The sequence below is a fragment of the Poecilia latipinna genome, unplaced genomic scaffold (assembly GCF_001443285.1).
Source record: "Poecilia latipinna isolate Pla-1442-1.1 unplaced genomic scaffold, P_latipinna-1.0 Scaffold854, whole genome shotgun sequence".
NCBI lineage: Eukaryota > Metazoa > Chordata > Actinopteri > Cyprinodontiformes > Poeciliidae > Poecilia > Poecilia latipinna.
This window is the reverse complement of record NW_015113470.1, coordinates 331,730-344,298: the sequence shown is the minus strand read 5'-3', so window position 1 is coordinate 344,298 and position 12,569 is coordinate 331,730.

Sequence of the window (12,569 nt, the reverse complement as noted above, 5' to 3'; positions counted from 1 at the left end):
AACCTGTTCAAAGTTTAAAGATTTGTTCAAAAAGATTAATCTGTATTAAAGGCTAAAAATAATCATTTTTCTCAACAATAACAATGTCAATGACTAAGTTACTAAAGGCACTAGTGACAACCATGATCACAGGAATGGTAGAAGAAGGAGGACTGATGAAGGTATCGCTCAAAAATCTCAGCATCCCATGATTTATTATATCAGGTAGGCCTAAAAGTAGCATAGATGTTGTTTGGCTCAGAAGCTTGAAGATCTGCTAATTCGTCACAACGAATGTGCTAACTAAAGATTTCTCTGGTTGTGCAGCACCAAAAGCATAGAATGCATCTCAAAATTCTTCCCTCGGAGATCACAGGTTATCCCCTCACCTTTAGCTTATCAAAGCAATGAAGTCCCTCTTCAAGGGAAGGCGTCACAGTTGGCGCTAATGTGTCTTTAATGCAGCCGGTTACACCCGTAGACGTTAGAATCAAAACATTTAAGCAGACCTGCTCACCGGAGGCAGACGCGAACCTTGTAAAAATGAATTATTGATGGCATACGAGGCTCCTTTCTGACTGGGAACAATGTAACCGGCACATCTGAGCTCTTTAAAATCAAGGTCTCTCCGCTCGCTTTCATGTTCTGACGAGAGCTCAGCCTCCAAGCCACAAGACATTCCTTGATTAACCGGTGATGTCCAAGTCTCTTTCTCGGAGGCACCGCAGTCCTGTCGGGACAGAGCACGTTATTGTTGGGATACCTGCATAGCTGCATGATTGGTGTCAAATAAACATGGTACTAAAGCTGCAGTGCTAGAGGTCTTTTTACCTGTAATTATTGCATGGCTAGCTTTCTACTGTGGGACGGCTGCCAGCTTGCTTTGGCTTTTATGGGGCTTCTGGTCTTTTCTTGTGGTTGTCATGCTGCAATTAAAACTGTCTCCAATCGCTGGGTGGCAAAAGGCACTGAGACAGACTCTTGTCTCTCTCTCACACAGACACACATGCAATGTGCATGTGTACAAATGCGCACACACGCAAACACACTGTGGAGTCTCTGGCTGGAGGCAATGGGAAAGCGTATGATATAGGAAAAACATAGTTAATTACATTTGACAGGTATCTATTAAAGTGCATTCTTAGACCTTAGAGGCCTTCACACATCTAATGGAAACACACACTCAACTGCTGCCCATGAATAATAGGGCTTCCAAGCCAAAAGCTTTTGGGTTCCCCCCCCCGCCTTATCTCACCCACATCAAGCATCTGTCAGCGAATAGACAAATCACCACTAATCAAATTCACAAAAGTATAAACCAAGGTCTTACACTGGTATTCAGGTGCTTTTTAATTAGTTATTCAGGGATTCTTTTCACTTTTGAGTTAACACACACTTGAATCCCTCATGAGAAGGAGCAAAAGCTCTCCTGTTTATTACAGACAATAGTGGTGTGATTATAATCACGCCACTTTTCCTCCTGATTCCGCCATCAAAGGGAAGATGTATGGACTGCAGAAATGCCCGAGTTGTGACCTGCAGGGGAAACGTCCACATGCATGGAAAGGTGTACCTGTGTATTAAGGTGGACATAGTTGCTGGCTTTATTCTCTCTTCATATTCTGACCATTTGTCTGTTGACATTTGTGTCCAGTCTTTGCTGTTATTTAATCTAATCTTTGACAGACTTCAAAGATTACTGAAGTCTGTCACTAATCTTTGAAATCACATTTGGACAAATGATAAAAAAAAAATAAAAATACCCTGGGAAACAACACAAGAGGCTGAATGGAATTAAACAATAGAGAAATAATGACTATGTAAATCCAGAATGTGCAACTATGATGCATACAGTCATAATTATTGACATAATATTATTTAGTAGATAAATCTTGTATTGCTGTTTTTAAAAATCGAAACTTTCGTTTCAGTGCATTTAGTAGAAATAAATGCACTGAATAAAATTACAGGTACCACAATTATTGTTCCTCCTGACAAATTCTCTAAAATAAACATAACATACAGCGTTCCTATAATTTTGTCATTGCTGGTTAAGTTCACCAGTCTTCCTAGGAACATTTAAACAGTGTTACATCATTTCCTGTTTCCCCTTAGGTGACACATTAGCCCCTTTTCTCCTGGTCACTCTACATAACAGAATGGAGATGACAGAGAACATGTTAGTCAAGCAACAAGAAAACAGCTACCAGACTAAATGTGCCCATAAAATCAGACCACTATAACTAACATATTATGAACTTTTCTCTCTCAAAAAAAAAAAAAAAAAATGGAGAAGGAGGCTCAGAGGTACTTTATGGTTCAGAGGTACAGCAGGAGCTGTATACAAAGGTTACAGTCCTCAACACCTCTCATAATTATAGTTACAATCCCAGGGGAAAAAATGGTTTCACCAGCAGGAAATCACAATTTGGCAATTCTCCAGTCAAAACTGATAACTGACAGATGTTTGGTTGGAAAGTGAACAAAAGATTTTTGCAAGACAGAGAGAGAGAGAGTGGGATGCTGACAGGTTCTCAACAAAAATGACTAAAACTGAATCAAAAGGTGACTTAAAGTTTTAATTTAAGGATGTCCATGCACCATGTTGACACAGATTTGCATTCATCTTTCATACAATTGTACAAACTAAATGCCACATTTTGGAGGAAATGAAATGTTAATATAAATGACAATGGTTTAATTTTTCAGCAGACACATTTATAGCTACTGCGCTCTACATTAGTCATTCATGTATGCATGGTTTGGTATGAAAAGAATTCCCTTGCATCAGACAAATGTCTTTGGGGTTAATCATTAACGGTAAAACCCAGGAATCGTGTAGTAGTGACCACGATTTCCCGTCTTGACTTAATCTGCTCAGAGTAACTATTTTATGCTAAATGTCTCCATTTAAGTAAAGCCCCAGTACCGGTGTGGGAATTTCCTCCCTGAACCGATCGGCGACATTGTTTTAGCCTTTTTTTCACACTGTTTCTGAGTTTTATTTTCATAAAACATCCCCTCCCACAGCTCCAGGTTTCTCCCTGTCCAATCTCCTATCATTATGAGGGCTAAAGGATCACACACAAAGCCAGGAAAAGATTATGATGATAGTTTTGCTGCCTGCCCCCCTTTGTCCGCATTCCTCTGAAATGAAAGGCGGTGAAAATTACCCGAGGGTTTGATGCTTCGAGTCTTTTGACATCTACCTTGAGGTGCAGGTCTGGTCTTCGTAGCTGTAGGGGGTTTCTCCTTTGTTGTCCCTGTCAAAGAAAAAAAAAAAAAAAAAAAAAGGCCTGGAAAAACAGGGAGTGCCCAGTCCCTTCATGAAGTCGCACACATTTATAAGTCGTTTATTGGCATGGAGAGCTGTTCCTCATGTACTCGCCAGCATTTTGCAGAACAACCGACAAGTGCTCCAAGTGTTAGTTACAGTCACGGACAGCTAGTCAGGATTCACTCTAAGTACCACGGCAGGTCAGGGGGGAAAAGCAGCGTGTAGGTATTTAAATAGGCCATACATCAAAACATTTTAGAGTGACGTGTGTGTGTGTGGAAAGTGCTAATACTCCCCCCGAGCTGATTCCATCCAACCTCCTGCCAATGTCAGAATCCAGCTGAATTTGCTTTCCAAGATGTTCTTCTGAGGTGAAAGCCAGCAGTCAGTTGTAGCTCTGCTGGTAGCCGTTTCCGACGCTTTGGTAGTGTAGCATCAAAGTCGCGGAGCACACATATATTCCGCAGGATTAGAGCGGCGTAAAAGGACAGCCCCAGCCCATTCACTGTTGGCACGGCCGCCACAGCCTCGGCACAAGTGAGTTTTTAATGCATTCCATTTAACTTTAATTACTCCAATCTCTGCGAGGGCACACAGGAAGAAAAGGCCCGGGCGTTTGTGCCGAGCAGATTACCCCACTGCCCTGCCAAGTCCGCGGCGCGCTGCATCCTAAGATAGAATTCAAATTCAAATGTGGGCTAAAGAAAGTGCAGCTGTCACCCCTCTGGCCTGCGAAGCCCCAGCCGGATCAAAGATGAGCTGTCCTCCTCCCCTGCCCGTGTAAAAATGAGCTGTCCTGGCCGTGCCAGTGTCTCGTCCCCCTGGGGCACCTAATCCTCCTCTCCTGACTCCACACTGACAGTCTGAATAAAGGCATTAAACCCCGCAAAATAATTACCAATTAAAACGGATGGAGAAGTCATCAGGTAGTGACTGGGGGGTTGTGAGGATGGCGGGGGAGGGGGGTTGCAGGCAGAGGCTGAGGAGAGGGATGGAGCTGTGGTGGGTTCCTTTCCTTCATGCCAAGAACAACCTGTATTCCTCCTTTATGGGTTATGCCCTTGCAGTTCTGGATGAGTGAGTGACCTTACAGAGTCGTATCAGACCGGGAACAGATTTCTCAAAGCTTTGAGGATGTCAAGGAAAATGTTTGTGAGGCATCCCAACTGAGCCAAAGCTAGAAGTAAGTGTATAAGTTTTTTTTTTTTTTTTTTAAGCTGCTTTATGTAGGAGTAGTTGTCTTATCTGGTGCTATTCCATCTGGGCAACTTCTGCACACGCTCGGGATATTGTGAAATTGTAGAGATCAGTGAGTATTTGTTCGCAGGCCTCAGGAAGTCTATGGAAGTGTGTGGCAGGTACACAAGTGGGTGTGCGTTCGGGAGTGAAGTCCACTGCGCTGCGAATGAGCATGTGTGTGCTCGTACCTGTTGTCGGGTGTTATGGGGGTGTTTGCAGACTAGCGTGCCAAGAGGCCCGAGGCACTAATCCACCAGCGCCGCGCTGCCGAATCCAGGTAAAGTGATCCTAAAGCCTTCTTACCTCTCTCCCTCCCCTGTTCTCCTTGCTCCCCTTTGAGCTCCGACTATTAGCAGTGGCAGAGATCAGACTAGAGAATATCCACTCAACAGACCAGTCTGGACCAGGACCCACAGTTTGACAACTTAATCTCGTCTTTGACGGGAGGCAAAAGACAATAAAATAAAAATAACAAAGGGGGGTTCAGACTTGACCGAGTTCCTTAGAGACTCCTACCATCGGTATGTGAGATGGACTGTATTCCTCTCCTTTATGTAACATCATAACTGTTATTGTTTTAGGGCCTTCTTTGGGTTACAACCAACATTTTCTATGTGTAAAACACATAACAAAATTTTATGTTTATTTTATCTTTCTCCTTATAAGATGTACATATATCTTGAGTGTTTATTCGCCAGACTACACAACTGCTTATCCACCATTTTCCATTAGTATTTGTTGTTTAATCTGTTTGCTTTAGATTTCAAACTTTACATGATTTCATTATGTATCTCTGGTATTTAAATGAATGTATTTTAACCCCTGTAAATGACTTAGTGATACACTTGAGTGATCAGACTTGCTGCATATTTAGAGCTGTTGTCCTGCTGAAGGTAAACAACCAAAAAAAGTTTAAGACTTTTACATATTCTAACAGGAGGCCCTGTATTTAGTTCCATCCATCTTCTGCTCAACTCCAACTAGCTTGCCAATCTCTGCTAAAGAAAAAAAAAATAATAATAATTAATTAAAAAAAAGTTAAGATTAAGGCTGTAGAGAGCCAAATGCAGTGTGAAAAACACAAAAATCCTGCTGAGAGCCACAAACAGAAACTTTAAATTTAACTGTTCTTTGCTTTGCTTGATTGTACCACACTAGCATCCTCCAGCCATCCTCTATAGTTATAGTGTTTCTTTTGTCTTAAATTTAATTCAAAGTGGCATTAAAAAGTCTCAAATATGATTTGCTTAAACCTGCAGATACCCTGGCTCAAAGGCATCACTATTTTCCATTGAGACCTTTAAGAAGTAGACTGATGTTTAAAGTCTGGTTTCACTCTGGAAACCATGCACCATAAATCAAAGTTAAAATGCAAATGAATAATTTCTTTTTTGTCACGCTTCGTTTCATAACCACGGTTGTGTAAGGTGGAGCGCTGCAGCTTTTGCAGCTTACTGCTCTGTTTGCAACCTGCTGCGCCGTTTTACTGATGTTGATCACTTTTGACCTTAGGGAAGGTTTGCAGTGCTGATGTGACTTGTCTTTTGGTTCTTGTACCTGCGCCAGAACGTCCCTGGGCTAAATACACTTGGACCGTGGGTGTTTGCGATGCAAGCACATGCACACATGCTTATGAGTAAGAGTGTGAGTGATGAACAGTGGGTTTTCTTGTTTTTATTGTGCAGTTCTGTGGAACCCGTAATTAGATCTAGATTTAGCCACCCAGTCGAGCACATTTTTTGCTGTCTGTTTGCATCCAGATCACAGGCTACTTTCACCTTCAGCAGGAATTTATACATGATGCCAAAGAGTGTTTTAATCTTTCACTCATTCTCTGTAATTAAACCAAAGATCAGTTGTCGTGATCTGGTCAAGTTATTATCTTGATTTATTAACCAAGGGGCAGTCAGCTAAAATTTTTTTTTAATCTTTATTTCAAGTTATTGCCAAGGGCAGGCCCGGGCATTTTCAGCCTAACCCTTGACCCGCAGTCATCACTTATCTATAAATCTTTTTATGATTTCTTTTCTTTTTTTTTTACCAACTGACATAATTTACATGCAGGTGCAACAGAATAAAATTACGCATAATAACAAGTTATACTTTTCACTCGAGCAGTATAGTTCTGGAGGGCTGTGGAGATGTTTCAGATGACATGTAGCTCACTTTTCCCACTCAGTCAAAAATGCCCAGAAGACACACCGGTGAAAGATTTTGTAAATACAAATTACCTTGCGAAAGTAACTGCACGCCCTGAAAGAGACGTCGATATAATTAATCTGAATTTTATGTAATTGACCAACACTGGCGACAAGCGCGACTGTGAAGCCGAAGGAAAACGTTCCATGTGTCGCAGTTTGCCTCAAGCTGGCGTAGGAGGCGCAGTTAAAATATGGAAGTCAGTTCTCGGCCTAGATGAGCCCAAAGCTGAACCTTTTGGTCAACCCGCTGTACGCTTTCTACATCTCTTCAAACACCAGTCTGAACTGGGAAACATGGTGGTGCCGGCATCATGCTGTTTGACTGATTGACGACATTAAATGCTGCATCACTGTGGAAGAAAAGCTGTTAGAGGACGGAAAAGACTTAAAAGAGGAGCAGAAAAAAAAAACAACGAAAAGCATATGCCCAGTGCTAAACTGGAATGAGTCATTCATGTGTGGGGAATGGCCTAGTCAAAGTCATCTAAATCCAATTGAGAATCTGTGACAAGGCATAAACATTATGTTTTATAGCGTCTCAATACAATCTGACTGAGCTTGACAAAAGAAAAAGAAGTTAAAAATCATTATCTAGATGTAAAATTTGGTGGTGAGCAGGAAAAGGGGGTCAAGATATTAACACAGAGGGCAGAATCCAGATGACCCCCCCTACTCTTCCAAATTTTAATTTCAAAAAACATTTGAAAACCATGTGTCCTTTTCTTCCCTCTTCACATTTCAATGTTATTTTGTTTTGGTCTGTCACATGAAAGCTGCGTTGCAAAGTGTGTGATTGCAAATGTGAAGGAATGTGAAGAAGTTCAAGTGGATAGCAACACTCTTTACTTTGAATGACCCTAGCAACCAGCCAGAGACCCTGAAAGGATAAACAGATATAATAAATTGAGAGGTTGATGGACTTCAGTGTTGCTTTCCACTTACTGTTAAAGTACTTTTTATATACTCAAAATAATGTGACGCAGACAATCTCGGTTTCTAAAGCATCCTAAAGGCAGTTTCCTAGTCTTGCTGATCGTTTCAAACAACTATCAGCAGATCAGAGGGACATGGGATCCACAGAGTTGCCCTATGGACAACATGTACGTTTCGGAAACCAGGATCAAAGTATCAACTTTCTAGCTGACAAATAAATCACTTTTTATCCTTATTTCACATCCATCTTTCCGTGTGCAAGAAGTGCTGAAAAATTCTTGATGAAATAAAACATCGCACACAACCAACAGGCACAACAAACTGCTTAGGAACTTTAGAAACCGATGTGATGTTGCAAACCAATCCGATCCAGTAACCATCCTGCAACCCACTAGTTTTAAGACTTCAGCAATCTCTCGTCTCACACACATCTATCTCTGCTTATTTTCCTCAAAAGTGTCATTTGTGGCATTTCTATGTGCTTAATAAATCACGTGAAACAAACTGGTGGAGCAGCTCTTGTGCAACTGCGGAGTGGATGAGTAGAACCACCTGACACCTATAGATCAAAAAGCAGCCTGATGTCTTGCTTTAAAAAGTTCTACCATGGCTGAGAGACAAATAACTTCACACAGTCACCAACAAAAGGTGTTCCTTCAATCTATTTGATACAATAATTCAAATTCTACTTAACACTGTCAAACTCGCTCTTCTCTTTTTCACATCCACATGGCCGCCATCCAGGCGCGACGACGTCAGCTTGATATTAACATGTTATTGTTTCAAAAATCAACTAAGACCGCTTTCCTTTCCTGCTCTCCATTAAGTCTGAAAAGAAAGGCCTCTCAAATCAAATATGGCACTTAAGCAAATGCAGCGTTCAGTGTGTTTAAAAGTGCCTTTGATAAGGGAGATGAGAAACTTTGTGATACACTAAGGTCGAAGGACAAGTTGATAATTTAAGGAGGGCAAGGAATTCTGTTTTCATCAAAAGAAAGCTTTTGCTAATAGGAAGAAAAGGCCTTCGAGCCTTGTCAAACATCTTCATTAGAAGCCCCACTTTAGTCTTAATGCATCTCCAGTCATTATCCGCGCACAATATGTCACAATCCTCTCCAGCAGGGGAGGGGGGAAAAACACATACACCTTTTCAAATAATTGCTCTGTGAAGGACAAACAAGCAGCGCATAGAAAAGGTGTCATTATTTAGGTGCAATCTCAGGCAAGGCCTCCGAGGCCTTCGCTCCGCCGTGCCATTGTTGTAGAAGGCCACTCGGTGCCAAAGTGCCCGAGTCATTTGGCAAAAAGCAGCGTGAGGGCAAACATGAGCTTCCACTGTGTTTAATCAGAGCGGAAGGCATGATAAACACTTTAAGGTTCACAATTCCTAGTCGAAGTCTAACAGGGCACTATCTGCTTTTAATTCAAACCAACGCTGTTAAGCTGTCGGCTCACAAAACTCTGACACCCTTCAAGGAACGACACCCTCCTCGTTGTCAATCAGTTGTTGTCGGTCTCTGGTTTTTTTTTTCTTCTTTCTTTTTTTCAAATTAATATGCATAGTTAATTAGCTTCTTTCTGTCAGGAAGTGGTAAAATGACAGCTTGCTGAGCTAACCAACATCACTATGCTTGGATGGCTGCCATATTGTCGTCTTTATTATAGTTACTCTCTCCTGATGTCAAATTCAAAACCAGCTCTGAAGAACTGCAGAATTAGTCACCTCCCCTACTGGGCAATAAAGCTGTTTAAAAAAAAAGAAGAAGAAACTGAATATCTTGTGCATGCCATATTAGTGACATCTTTGGACATGAAAGCTATAAAACCCCTCAATGGCGCTGAATGAGACAATTTGTGCAACGGGATGTAAAATTATGTTTAGCATATTTATAACTCAGTTGGAAATTGGTAGCTAGTTTTGGACAAGGGGAATGTTTCTGTTATCTGCCCAGGATGTGACACAGTGAAAATCTAGACAATGTGTCAACTCTTAAAAAAACACAATTGATTAATATGTTTCTGATCATTTTGGTAGGAAAATATTTGCATTGTAGTTTAGATTTGCAGGATGGACTTCATCTGGGGAATGTGTTTGGTTACAAAAGTAAGAGTTTGTCCTGGGTTTTCACTAGATTAGAAAACTTTCCACAGATTGAAAATCAACAATCAACACCCACCTCCTCTTTGAAAATTGACAAAGGCAAATCTACATATTTTCCACAAATTATCCACTACCACTACCACTTCTTTTGAAGAAGGAAGTGGTAGAAGGTTTACAAAGCTGAGGTAAAAAGTTATCTTAAAAAAATACTGACTTAAAAAAAGTTGTTTTTTTAAAACATTTTTAGTTGTAAAGTGCCATATAATCTCAACTCATTTGTATTTGTGTTGGCTTTTGGTATGTGGCACTCAGAATCATTATCTAAGTGCCAAGGTGAGGCTCAACAGAATTACTTTCACAAATTTTCTCTATAATGTTCTGCTTGATATAAATGTGAAACAAGGGGAGAAGTAAACTTTGCTGTTATTTCAAATGCAACACACAGAGATAAATAAAAGGGAAAAAGAGTTTTAAAAAAGTAAATGAGAAAGGTGTGGAAAATGTTTAAAAAGAAAGAAGGAACTTAGAGGAGAGAAAGAAGCATACAGAGAACACAAGACGATACCCTGGAAGTCTGCTTCTACATCTGCAGAAAGAGAGAAAAACAGAGAGCTGAGAAATCACAACAACATATGGATATGTAGCAAACACAACAGCAACAGCAGCATCACTGAAAAGTACAAGGTACAAATTAATACAAGATGTATTTAGTGGGAACAGCAGCCACATGGAGTGTATCTGTAAACACCTGAATCCAAACACCTGTCTGCGTGTGTGTGCGCGTTTGTTTGTAATCCCTTGTGGGGACGATTTTCCTGACATATACTACGTTGTGGGGACCAATTGCTCCTTGTGGGGACCGGAGCCTGGTCCCCACAAGGGGAAACCCTGTTTTTGGGTCAGGGGTCAGATTTAGGGATAAGGTATGAATTAGTTTTGGTTAGGGTTAGGGTTAGGTATGTGATGGTTAGGGTTAGGAAAAGGGTAAAGGTAAGGTTTAGGCTGTAGAAATGAATGGAAGTCAATGGAAAGTCCCCACAAAGATAGCAACACAAATGTGTGTGTGTGTGTCTGTGTGTGAGCACGCTTGTGTATATAAGGTTTCCCCATAAGAATGTTCAATAGCAGGTGTGAGGAGCCACAAACCTACAACACCCCCCCAAAGACCAGAGGCAGAAAGGAGCAGATTAGAGCCCTGGAGGAAGCAACCAGCAGAAACCCCAGGAGGCCGCAGAGACGAGCCCACACACTCCGCCGCAACCGGCTACGCTGGATCAGATCCAGCCCTGGACACAGAGACCTGAGACCCAAGGGCACGCCACTGCCCAGCAGAGGCCTGACAGAGTCATGGCGCACAGACCCCGCCAAACAACCACCGACAAGACACAAATATAAGGTGGTATTATCTCAGATTACAGTGAATTGCAAATGTTCACACATCTTTAAAAAGTTGCTGTTTTTTCTCTGCTGTGTACTTTGGTTTTTGATAAAGTATTTGAAAATATTTTCCGAAAACCTGGCCTTTTTTATTTTTTACAGTTACATGTACAATTTGTACAATGGGTTTTCCATCATACTTTTGATCGACAGCTTCAATTCAGTACTTTATGGATACCAAATTGTTGCAGATGATGACAAACTTCCAGAAAACTGCAAAACAGCTGAAACACTGAGTTCCTTTAAACCAAGACTAAAACCCCCACCTGGTTGGATTTGCTTTTTTTTTTTTTGCTTTTAATAAATGAAACATTGACCAACATATTTGCTGAGTATGTTTCTGGTGATGGAGATCATCAACATGTAATGCTTGTTCAATTGTTGACTGTGTGGTGTTTTCTTTAAAACTTTGTATTTTTGTTGTTGTTTTTATTATGTAAATCACCTTGAACCGCCTTGCTACCAAAATGTGCTTTACAAATAAACTTGATTGATTGATGATTGTTTATATTGAGGCTTTATCTGTCCAAGTGTACAGAAATTTTAGAATTATATATATATATATATATATATATATATATATATATAAGCCTGCACTGAATCTTTACTCCATATACATTCAAATAAGAATAACTTGAGAAGCGAATATGCCGACATGAAGTTAATACCCACGCAATGTCTGCCAAAACGGGAAAAGCAAGGGTAAAATAGGACACTTTTTTTTGGCAGCCCTTCATCTAAAGCATAAAGCAGTGGCCACAAGGGGAGAAGTAAACAGATTAGGAAAGCTATTGACATTTCCCTGTAGCAATGAAGGGGTGTCGAATGGCAGCATGGATGATAAGGTGTACAGGCATTCAGCACCCCCTCGCCCCCAAAACCCCCCTACTCATGTTTTATGTATCTGCGATCATAACCGATCGTGAGAGAAATTAATCAATACCAACGCTGCCACGATGTGTGGATGACACATGCCGTTGCCTACCCACCCCCACAACCCCCACACTGCTGCCTCCTGCGCCCCCCTTCTCAACCTTGCCACACTCCCCCGTTTCTTCACCCCCCGTCTTCATTCTCTTCGCCCCATCCATTTTGATTCGGGGGGCTTGTTGTTCGCCCACGTCTAGGTGAGGGATTTTTACATCCCCGGCGTGCTTGGAGGAACTCCATATGGCCGGGATCAAAGGTGTTGCTGGGTGCATGGTTCTGCTTGGTTGCCAGCCACCGCCGTTAATTAGAAAACAAGATCAGAGGCGGTATTAAAATCCAATTAAGCCCGTATGAACAGATTGCCAAGTGATGTTCACTAATGCATTACTGAGCACCATGCAAATTTTAGTGGCAGCATTTGGCTTTATGTTATGTGTTTGTGTCATTAGGAGTGTGCGTGTGCGCGCGCATT